The 11,360-nt window shown below is 40.8% G+C and overlaps 5 non-coding genes across 5 annotated transcripts; all 5 read left to right on the top strand.

Moving 5' to 3' along the window:
* The first annotated feature begins 493 nt into the window (after positions 1-493).
* On the top strand, positions 494-704 carry LOC113070632 (small nucleolar RNA U3). The gene has a single exon (XR_003279968.1). It is a non-coding gene; the product is annotated as a small nucleolar RNA U3 (small nucleolar RNA).
* Positions 705-4,147: 3,443 nt separating this feature from the next.
* On the top strand, positions 4,148-4,358 carry LOC113070629 (small nucleolar RNA U3). Its single transcript, XR_003279965.1, has one exon. It is a non-coding gene; the product is annotated as a small nucleolar RNA U3 (small nucleolar RNA).
* A 1,945-nt stretch (positions 4,359-6,303) lies between these two features.
* LOC113070631 (small nucleolar RNA U3) lies at positions 6,304-6,514 on the top strand. The gene has a single exon (XR_003279967.1). It is a non-coding gene; the product is annotated as a small nucleolar RNA U3 (small nucleolar RNA).
* Positions 6,515-8,458: 1,944 nt separating this feature from the next.
* Positions 8,459-8,669, top strand: LOC113070630 (small nucleolar RNA U3). The gene has a single exon (XR_003279966.1). It is a non-coding gene; the product is annotated as a small nucleolar RNA U3 (small nucleolar RNA).
* A 1,944-nt stretch (positions 8,670-10,613) lies between these two features.
* LOC113070633 (small nucleolar RNA U3) lies at positions 10,614-10,824 on the top strand. The gene has a single exon (XR_003279969.1). It is a non-coding gene; the product is annotated as a small nucleolar RNA U3 (small nucleolar RNA).
* Positions 10,825-11,360: the final 536 nt, after the last annotated feature.

Here is an 11,360-nt window from a genome sequence, read left to right as displayed (position 1 = left end):
GCGCTATATACAATGAGGTGACTTGACTGAACCAATTGCCTGGTAAAAGGGTTCGCTGTTTCGCAGAGCTCCAAAGGGCCACACTCTGTTGAAGTGTGCTGGTCAGAGTGGTTTAATTGCAACAAGACATCAGCTCAAACTTTTCTTAAAACACCTTTTGCAAACCAGTGGTGAATGTTTTGTTAAAAGTGTAATCTATTGAATGCAATTAACAAATCGTACAATACCATTAATTATCAAGTGTCTGTATAATATATATTTCTAATCTATACAGAGCTTGATTCATGAGGCCAATAAGAGACTATTAATTACAACACCTTTTTGAATGTTCAAATATGTCATTGAAACGCGGACAAAATTAGTCAATTTATCCGAGATCAGGTAAAACCCATATGGACACTGGTTCATGTGTTTATAGAAATCAACTACGCAAACCATCAGAGAGGAGGCGGTGCTTCAGAATGGAATTCCGTTTGAGTTGAGATATGAAGTTAAGACTATATTTTCAGGGATCATTTCTATAGTTTTTTACTTGGAAATGTGTTTTGAAAGCGTTTGTCTCCCAACCCACGATGATGAGCTGTAATGCTCCTTTCTGAGAGTGAATTGAGGCTGGAACTGTGACTTTGATCACAAGTTCTGTCACCGATGAGCGTTCGTATTGCTCTTGGCAATATTGAAGAAAGGAGTATGATCTGAGTGGTTTTGATGTGATGTGGTTTTGGAGGATTTTTGAAAGAGGTGTATTTTCTACGGAGTCCATGTTGAATAAGTCAGATTTAGCTTTTTTGGGAAGACGTAGTAGAGTGTTCTGTTTGAAACATCAAATTTAACAAAACAAATCATGAACAGTGTTGTTCTTCCACTTGGGGTCGGCCAACTTACATTATGAAAGTGGTGACGAGAGAACAAACTTTTTTCTGCAATTTTGAATTTGCTGACTATGTTCTCAATGTCGAATGCAGAAATGGTAATTATGAGTTCATGACCTCAAAGATGGATTATTGTTATGTTTTGTTGTGTGGTTGTTCTACATGCTTAATAACAAAGTCCAGTTGGTCCAAAATGCAGCAGCAAGAGTTCTCCCTAGAACCAGGATTTATGACCATATCAGCCCGGTTCTGTCAACACAACACTGGCTCCCTATTAAAACAGTGTATAGATTTTAAAAGCCTACTAATTAGTACTTATAAAGCTCTGAATGGTTTAGCACCTCAGTACATGAGCAAATTCTTATTGTATTATAGTCCTCCACGTCCGCTGCACTCTCAAAACTCTGGCTATTTGCTAATACCTAGAATATCAAAATCAACCGAGGGAGGCAGACCCTTTTCCTATTTAGCGCCCAAACTCTGGAATAATCTAACACTGTTCAGGAGGCAGACACACTCTGTCATTTTAAATCTAGATCAAGGAACCATCTCTTTAAGATGGCTTACACATAACATACACATTTCTGTCAGACAAATCCGTTAAATGACTGTTAGGCTGCAGTAAATAGGTAGACCGGAACTGGGAACACTTCCAATAACACACAATGTACTTGTTACATCATAAGAAGAATGGCATCTACGCTAATATTAGTCTGTTTCTTTCTTATTCCCAGGTTACCGTAGCCACCAGATCCAGTACGTATCCAGCTCAGATTGTGGATCAGCACCTAGAGACGACCTCTCCAGTTCTGAATTTCAGGGGGGACCAGGAAAACTAGATGAGCCCCAGAGACAGATCCCCAGTGAAGACCTTGTCTCCTAGATGGCCATTGGGACAAGACTACGGAACCAGATGACAATCTAACTTTGTTGCAGCATGGATCAACCTCCTGGGTCGTCTGGCCAGAGAAGAACTGGCCCACCGACTGAGCCTGGTTTCTCCCACAGCTTGGTCTCCATTCTGTCACCGATGGAGTTTTGGTTCCTTGCCGCTGCCGCCTCTCACTCGCTTAGCTGGGGAAACTTATTTCCAGCTAAAGGCCTATCCCTGTGCTGACCAGCTGGCCCCCATCTTCACACAGATCTTCAACAGATCGCTGGAGCTGTGCGAAGTCCCTTCATGCCTCAAACGTTCCACCATCATCCCCATCCCTAAGAAACCCAAAATTACAGGACTAAATGACTACAGGCCTGTGGCTCTAACGTCTGTAGTCATGAAGTCATTTGAAAAACTGGTGCTGGCCCACCTGAAGGACATCACTGGACCCTTGCTGGATCCTCTTCAGTTTGCCTACAGAGCAAACAGGTCTGTGGACGATGCAGTAAACATTGGACTGCATTATGTTCTGCAACACCTAGACAGACCGGGGACTTATGTGAGGATCCTGTTTGTGGACTTCAGCTCGGCCTTCAACACGATCATCCCAAACCTCCTCCTGCCCAAACTAAATCAGCTCTCCGTGCCCACCTCCGTCTGTCAGTGGATCAACAGCTTCCTGACAGACAGGCAGCAGCTAGTGAGGCTGGGAAAATACACATCCAGCACCCGTACAATCAGCACCGGAGCTCCCCAGGGCTGCGTTCTCTCCCCACTGCTCTTCTCCCTGTACACCAACGATTGCACATCTAAGGACCCCTCTGTCAAGCTCCTGAAGTTTGCAGATGACACCACACTCATCGGCCTCATTCAGGGCGGTGACGAGTCTGCTTACAGACAGGAGGTAAAAGAGCTGGCTGTCTGGTGCAGTCTCAACAACCTGGAGCTTAACACGCTCAAAACAGTGGAGATGATCGTGGACTTCAGGAGAAACCCCCCTGCACTCCCCCCACTCACCATCATGAACAGCCCTGTGACTGCAGTGGAGTCATTCAGGTTCCTGGGAACCACCATCTCTCAGGACCTGAAGTGGGACATTCACATTGACTCCATCGTAAAAAAGGCCCAGCAGAGGTTGTACTTTCTCCGCCAGCTGAGGAAGTTTAACCTGCCACAGGAGCTGCTGAAACAGTTCTACTCCACCATCATTGAATCCATCCTCTGCACTTCAGTAACTGTCTGGTTCAGCTCAGCTTCTAAATCTGACCTCAGAAGACTACAGAGAGTAGTCCGGATTGCTGAGCGAATCATCGGTTCAACTCTCCCATCTATTCAAGAACTGTACTTATCCAGAGTGAGAAAAAGGTCTGTCAAAATCACTCTGGACCCCTCACATCCAGCACACTCCCTCTTTGAACTGTTGCCATCTGGTCGACGCTACAGAGCACTGAGCACTAGAACGACCAGACACAGGACCAGTTTCTTCCCTCAGGCAATCCATCTTATGAACAGCTGACAATAATGGCGAACACACTACACTTTATATTTATATACACACACACTTTATTTATCTAACACACATACTTAGTATACACTTAAATTTTGCACACAATATATATGTACATACATAACTTCACTTTGTAATATACCTGCCTACAATTGTCATTTGTATATTGTCATTCACTGTCTACATATTTGTATTTTTTATTCTTTTATTATGTGTTTTATGTTGATTTCACAGATACTATTTAAACCGAACTGAGCTGAACGAAGACATCGTGTAATTCAATGATGAACTGCCTTTAAACTGAAAACTGAATGTCTACTGTTGTCCTTTTTCATTGACACACTATTTTCCTATTTGGATACTGAGAAGCTGCTTTGACCAAATCTGTACTGTTAAAAGCGCTATATACAATGAGGTGACTTGACTGAACCAATTGCCTGGTAAAAGGGTTCGCTGTTTCGCAGAGCTCCAAAGGGCCACACTCTGTTGAAGTGTGCTGGTCAGAGTGGTTTAATTGCAACAAGACATCAGCTCAAACTTTTCTTAAAACACCTTTTGCAAACCAGTGGTGAATGTTTTGTTAAAAGTGTAATCTATTGAATGCAATTAACAAATCGTACAATACCATTAATTATCAAGTGTCTGTATAATATATATTTCTAATCTATACAGAGCTTGATTCATGAGGCCAATAAGAGACTATTAATTACAACACCTTTTTGAATGTTCAAATATGTCATTGAAACGCGGACAAAATTAGTCAATTTATCCGAGATCAGGTAAAACCCATATGGACACTGGTTCATGTGTTTATAGAAATCAACTACGCAAACCATCAGAGAGGAGGCGGTGCTTCAGAATGGAATTCCGTTTGAGTTGAGATATGAAGTTAAGACTATATTTTCAGGGATCATTTCTATAGTTTTTTACTTGGAAATGTGTTTTGAAAGCGTTTGTCTCCCAACCCACGATGATGAGCTGTAATGCTCCTTTCTGAGAGTGAATTGAGGCTGGAACTGTGACTTTGATCACAAGTTCTGTCACCGATGAGCGTTCGTATTGCTCTTGGCAATATTGAAGAAAGGAGTATGATCTGAGTGGTTTTGATGTGATGTGGTTTTGGAGGATTTTTGAAAGAGGTGTATTTTCTACGGAGTCCATGTTGAATAAGTCAGATTTAGCTTTTTTGGGAAGACGTAGTAGAGTGTTCTGTTTGAAACATCAAATTTAACAAAACAAATCATGAACAGTGTTGTTCTTCCACTTGGGGTCGGCCAACTTACATTATGAAAGTGGTGACGAGAGAACAAACTTTTTTCTGCAATTTTGAATTTGCTGACTATGTTCTCAATGTCGAATGCAGAAATGGTAATTATGAGTTCATGACCTCAAAGATGGATTATTGTTATGTTTTGTTGTGTGGTTGTTCTACATGCTTAATAACAAAGTCCAGTTGGTCCAAAATGCAGCAGCAAGAGTTCTCCCTAGAACCAGGATTTATGACCATATCAGCCCGGTTCTGTCAACACAACACTGGCTCCCTATTAAAACAGTGTATAGATTTTAAAAGCCTACTAATTAGTACTTATAAAGCTCTGAATGGTTTAGCACCTCAGTACATGAGCAAATTCTTATTGTATTATAGTCCTCCACGTCCGCTGCACTCTCAAAACTCTGGCTATTTGCTAATACCTAGAATATCAAAATCAACCGAGGGAGGCAGACCCTTTTCCTATTTAGCGCCCAAACTCTGGAATAATCTAACACTGTTCAGGAGGCAGACACACTCTGTCATTTTAAATCTAGATCAAGGAACCATCTCTTTAAGATGGCTTACACATAACATACACATTTCTGTCAGACAAATCCGTTAAATGACTGTTAGGCTGCAGTAAATAGGTAGACCGGAACTGGGAACACTTCCAATAACACACAATGTACTTGTTACATCATAAGAAGAATGGCATCTACGCTAATATTAGTCTGTTTCTTTCTTATTCCCAGGTTACCGTAGCCACCAGATCCAGTACGTATCCAGCTCAGATTGTGGATCAGCACCTAGAGACGACCTCTCCAGTTCTGAATTTCAGGGGGGACCAGGAAAACTAGATGAGCCCCAGAGACAGATCCCCAGTGAAGACCTTGTCTCCTAGATGGCCATTGGGACAAGACTACGGAACCAGATGACAATCTAACTTTGTTGCAGCATGGATCAACCTCCTGGGTCGTCTGGCCAGAGAAGAACTGGCCCACCGACTGAGCCTGGTTTCTCCCACAGCTTGGTCTCCATTCTGTCACCGATGGAGTTTTGGTTCCTTGCCGCTGCCGCCTCTCACTCGCTTAGCTGGGGAAACTTATTTCCAGCTATAATCATCAACTTGATTTCACAGATACTATTTAAACCGAACTGAGCTGAACGAAGACATCGTGTAATTCAATGATGAACTGCCTTTAAACTGAAAACTGAATGTCTACTGTTGTCCTTTTTCATTGACACACTATTTTCCTATTTGGATACTGAGAAGCTGCTTTGACCAAATCTGTACTGTTAAAAGCGCTATATACAATGAGGTGACTTGACTGAACCAATTGCCTGGTAAAAGGGTTCGCTGTTTCGCAGAGCTCCAAAGGGCCACACTCTGTTGAAGTGTGCTGGTCAGAGTGGTTTAATTGCAACAAGACATCAGCTCAAACTTTTCTTAAAACACCTTTTGCAAACCAGTGGTGAATGTTTTGTTAAAAGTGTAATCTATTGAATGCAATTAACAAATCGTACAATACCATTAATTATCAAGTGTCTGTATAATATATATTTCTAATCTATACAGAGCTTGATTCATGAGGCCAATAAGAGACTATTAATTACAACACCTTTTTGAATGTTCAAATATGTCATTGAAACGCGGACAAAATTAGTCAATTTATCCGAGATCAGGTAAAACCCATATGGACACTGGTTCATGTGTTTATAGAAATCAACTACGCAAACCATCAGAGAGGAGGCGGTGCTTCAGAATGGAATTCCGTTTGAGTTGAGATATGAAGTTAAGACTATATTTTCAGGGATCATTTCTATAGTTTTTTACTTGGAAATGTGTTTTGAAAGTGTTTGTCTCCCAACCCACGATGATGAGCTGTAATGCTCCTTTCTGAGAGTGAATTGAGGATGGAACTGTGACTTTGATCACAAGTTCTGTCACCGATGAGCGTTCGTATTGCTCTTGGCAATATTGAAGAAAGGAGTATGATCTGAGTGGTTTTGATGTGATGTGGTTTTGGAGGATTTTTGAAAGAGGTGTATTTTCTATGGAGTCCATGTTGAATAAGTCAGATTTAGCTTTTTTGGGAAGACGTAGTAGAGTGTTCTGTTTGAAACATCAAATTTAACAAAACAAATCATGAACAGTGTTGTTCTTCCACTTGGGGTCGGCCAACTTACATTATGAAAGTGGTGACGAGAGAACAAACTTTTTTCTGCAATTTTGAATTTGCTGACTATGTTCTCAATGTCGAATGCAGAAATGGTAATTATGAGTTCATGACCTCAAAGATGGATTATTGTTATGTTTTGTTGTGTGGTTGTTCTACATGCTTAATAACAAAGTCCAGTTGGTCCAAAATGCAGCAGCAAGAGTTCTCCCTAGAACCAGGATTTATGACCATATCAGCCCGGTTCTGTCAACACAACACTGGCTCCCTATTAAAACAGTGTATAGATTTTAAAAGCCTACTAATTAGTACTTATAAAGCTCTGAATGGTTTAGCACCTCAGTACATGAGCAAATTCTTATTGTATTATAGTCCTCCACGTCCGCTGCACTCTCAAAACTCTGGCTATTTGCTAATACCTAGAATATCAAAATCAACCGAGGGAGGCAGACCCTTTTCCTATTTAGCGCCCAAACTCTGGAATAATCTAACACTGTTCAGGAGGCAGACACACTCTGTCATTTTAAATCTAGATCAAGGAACCATCTCTTTAAGATGGCTTACACATAACATACACATTTCTGTCAGACAAATCCGTTAAATGACTGTTAGGCTGCAGTAAATAGGTAGACCGGAACTGGGAACACTTCCAATAACACACAATGTACTTGTTACATCATAAGAAGAATGGCATCTACGCTAATATTAGTCTGTTTCTTTCTTATTCCCAGGTTACCGTAGCCACCAGATCCAGTACGTATCCAGCTCAGATTGTGGATCAGCACCTAGAGACGACCTCTCCAGTTCTGAATTTCAGGGGGGACCAGGAAAACTAGATGAGCCCCAGAGACAGATCCCCAGTGAAGACCTTGTCTCCTAGATGGCCATTGGGACAAGACTACGGAACCAGATGACAATCTAACTTTGTTGCAGCATGGATCAACCTCCTGGGTCGTCTGGCCAGAGAAGAACTGGCCCACCGACTGAGCCTGGTTTCTCCCACAGCTTGGTCTCCATTCTGTCACCGATGGAGTTTTGGTTCCTTGCCGCTGCCGCCTCTCACTCGCTTAGCTGGGGAAACTTATTTCCAGCTATAATATCAACTTGATTTCACAGATACTATTTAAACCGAACTGAGCTGAACGAAGACATCGTGTAATTCAATGATGAACTGCCTTTAAACTGAAAACTGAATGTCTACTGTTGTCCTTTTTCATTGACACACTATTTTCCTATTTGGATACTGAGAAGCTGCTTTGACCAAATCTGTACTGTTAAAAGCGCTATATACAATGAGGTGACTTGACTGAACCAATTGCCTGGTAAAAGGGTTCGCTGTTTCGCAGAGCTCCAAAGGGCCACACTCTGTTGAAGTGTGCTGGTCAGAGTGGTTTAATTGCAACAAGACATCAGCTCAAACTTTTCTTAAAACACCTTTTGCAAACCAGTGGTGAATGTTTTGTTAAAAGTGTAATCTATTGAATGCAATTAACAAATCGTACAATACCATTAATTATCAAGTGTCTGTATAATATATATTTCTAATCTATACAGAGCTTGATTCATGAGGCCAATAAGAGACTATTAATTACAACACCTTTTTGAATGTTCAAATATGTCATTGAAACGCGGACAAAATTAGTCAATTTATCCGAGATCAGGTAAAACCCATATGGACACTGGTTCATGTGTTTATAGAAATCAACTACGCAAACCATCAGAGAGGAGGCGGTGCTTCAGAATGGAATTCCGTTTGAGTTGAGATATGAAGTTAAGACTATATTTTCAGGGATCATTTCTATAGTTTTTTACTTGGAAATGTGTTTTGAAAGTGTTTGTCTCCCAACCCACGATGATGAGCTGTAATGCTCCTTTCTGAGAGTGAATTGAGGATGGAACTGTGACTTTGATCACAAGTTCTGTCACCGATGAGCGTTCGTATTGCTCTTGGCAATATTGAAGAAAGGAGTATGATCTGAGTGGTTTTGATGTGATGTGGTTTTGGAGGATTTTTGAAAGAGGTGTATTTTCTATGGAGTCCATGTTGAATAAGTCAGATTTAGCTTTTTTGGGAAGACGTAGTAGAGTGTTCTGTTTGAAACATCAAATTTAACAAAACAAATCATGAACAGTGTTGTTCTTCCACTTGGGGTCGGCCAACTTACATTATGAAAGTGGTGACGAGAGAACAAACTTTTTTCCGCAATTTTGAATTTGCTGACTATGTTCTCAATGTCAAATGCAGAAATGGTAATTATGAGTTCATGACCTCAAAGTTGGATTATTGTTATGTTTTGTTGTGTGGTTGTTCTACATGCTTAATAACAAAGTCCAGTTGGTCCAAAATGCAGCAGCAAGAGTTCTCCCTAGAACCAGGATTTATGACCATATCAGCCCGGTTCTGTCAACACAACACTGGCTCCCTATTAAAACAGTGTATAGATTTTAAAAGCCTACTAATTAGTACTTATAAAGCTCTGAATGGTTTAGCACCTCAGTACATGAGCAAATTCTTATTGTATTATAGTCCTCCACGTCCGCTGCACTCTCAAAACTCTGGCTATTTGATAATACCTAGAATATCAAAATCAACCGAGGGAGGCAGACCCTTTTGCTATTTAGCGCCCAAACTCTGGAATAATCTAACACTGTTCAGGAGGCAGACACACTCTGTCATTTTAAATCTAGATCAAGGAACCATCTCTTTAAGATGGCTTACACATAACATACACATTTCTGTCAGACAAATCCGTTAAATGACTGTTAGGCTGCAGTAAATAGGTAGACCGGAACTGGGAACACTTCCAATAACACACAATGTACTTGTTACATCATAAGAAGAATGGCATCTACGCTAATATTAGTCTGTTTCTTTCTTATTCCCAGGTTACCGTAGCCACCAGATCCAGTACGTATCCAGCTCAGATTGTGGATCAGCACCTAGAGACGACCTCTCCAGTTCTGAATTTCAGGGGGGACCAGGAAAACTAGATGAGCCCCAGAGACAGATCCCCAGTGAAGACCTTGTCTCCTAGATGGCCATTGGGACAAGACTACGGAACCAGATGACAATCTAACTTTGTTGCAGCATGGATCAACCTCCTGGGTCGTCTGGCCAGAGAAGAACTGGCCCACCGACTGAGCCTGGTTTCTCCCACAGCTTGGTCTCCATTCTGTCACCGATGGAGTTTTGGTTCCTTGCCGCTGCCGCCTCTCACTCGCTTAGCTGGGGAAACTTATTTCCAGCTATATCATCGACTTGATTTCACAGATACTATTTAAACCGAACTGAGCTGAACGAAGACATCGTGTAATTCAATGATGAACTGCCTTTAAACTGAAAACTGAATGTCTACTGTTGTCCTTTTTCATTGACACACTATTTTCCTATTTGGATACTGAGAAGCTGCTTTGACCAAATCTGTACTGTTAAAAGCGCTATATACAATGAGGTGACTTGACTGAACCAATTGCCTGGTAAAAGGGTTCGCTGTTTCGCAGAGCTCCAAAGGGCCACACTCTGTTGAAGTGTGCTGGTCAGAGTGGTTTAATTGCAACAAGAAATCAGCTCAAACTTTTCTTAAAACACCTTTTGCAAACCAGTGGTGAATGTTTTGTTAAAAGTGTAATCTATTGAATGCAATTAACAAATCGTACAATACCATTAATTATCAAGTGTCTGTATAATATATATTTCTAATCTATACAGAGCTTGATTCATGAGGCCAATAAGAGACTATTAATTACAACACCTTTTTGAATGTTCAAATATGTCATTGAAACGCGGACAAAATTAGTCAATTTATCCGAGATCAGGTAAAACCCATATGGACACTGGTTCATGTGTTTATAGAAATCAACTACGCAAACCATCAGAGAGGAGGCGGTGCTTCAGAATGGAATTCCGTTTGAGTTGAGATGCGAAGTTAAGACTATATTTTCAGGGATCATTTCTATAGTTTTTTACTTGGAAATGTGTTTCGAAAGTGTTTGTCTCCCAACCCACGATGATGAGCTGTAATGCTCCTTTCTGAGAGTGAATTGAGGATGGAACTGTGACTTTGATCACAAGTTCTGTCACCGATGAGCGTTCGTATTGCTCTTGGCAATATTGAAGAAAGGAGTATGATCTGAGTGGTTTTGATGTGATGTGGTTTTGGAGGATTTTTGAGAGAGGTGTATTTTCTATGGAGTCCATGTTGAATAAGTCAGATTTAGCTTTTTTGGGAAGACGTAGTAGAGTGTTCTGTTTGAAACATCAAATTTAACAAAACAAATCATGAACGGTGTTGTTCTTCCACTTGGGGTCGGCCAACTTACATTATAAAAGTGGTGACGAGAGAACAAACTTTTTTCCGCAATTTTGAATTTGCTGACTATGTTCTCAATGTCAAATGCAGAAATGGTAATTATGAGTTCATGACCTCAAAGATGGATTATTGTTATGTTTGTTGTGTGGTTGTTCTACATGCTTAATAACCAAAGCCCAGTTGGTCCAAAATGCAGCAGCAAGAGTTCTCCCTAGAACCAGGATTTATGACCATATCAGCCCGGTTCTGTCAACACAACACTGGCTCCCTATTAAAACAGTGTATAGATTTTAAAAGCCTACTAATTAGTACTTATAAAGCTCTGAATGGTTTAGCACCTCAGTACATGAGCAAATTCTTATTGT

This window comes from Carassius auratus, unplaced genomic scaffold (assembly GCF_003368295.1).
Source record: "Carassius auratus strain Wakin unplaced genomic scaffold, ASM336829v1 scaf_tig00005043, whole genome shotgun sequence".
Classification (NCBI taxonomy): Eukaryota; Metazoa; Chordata; class Actinopteri; order Cypriniformes; family Cyprinidae; genus Carassius; species Carassius auratus.
The sequence above is the reverse complement of the archived record's forward strand: the minus strand, read 5'-3'. Positions and strand labels throughout refer to the sequence as shown.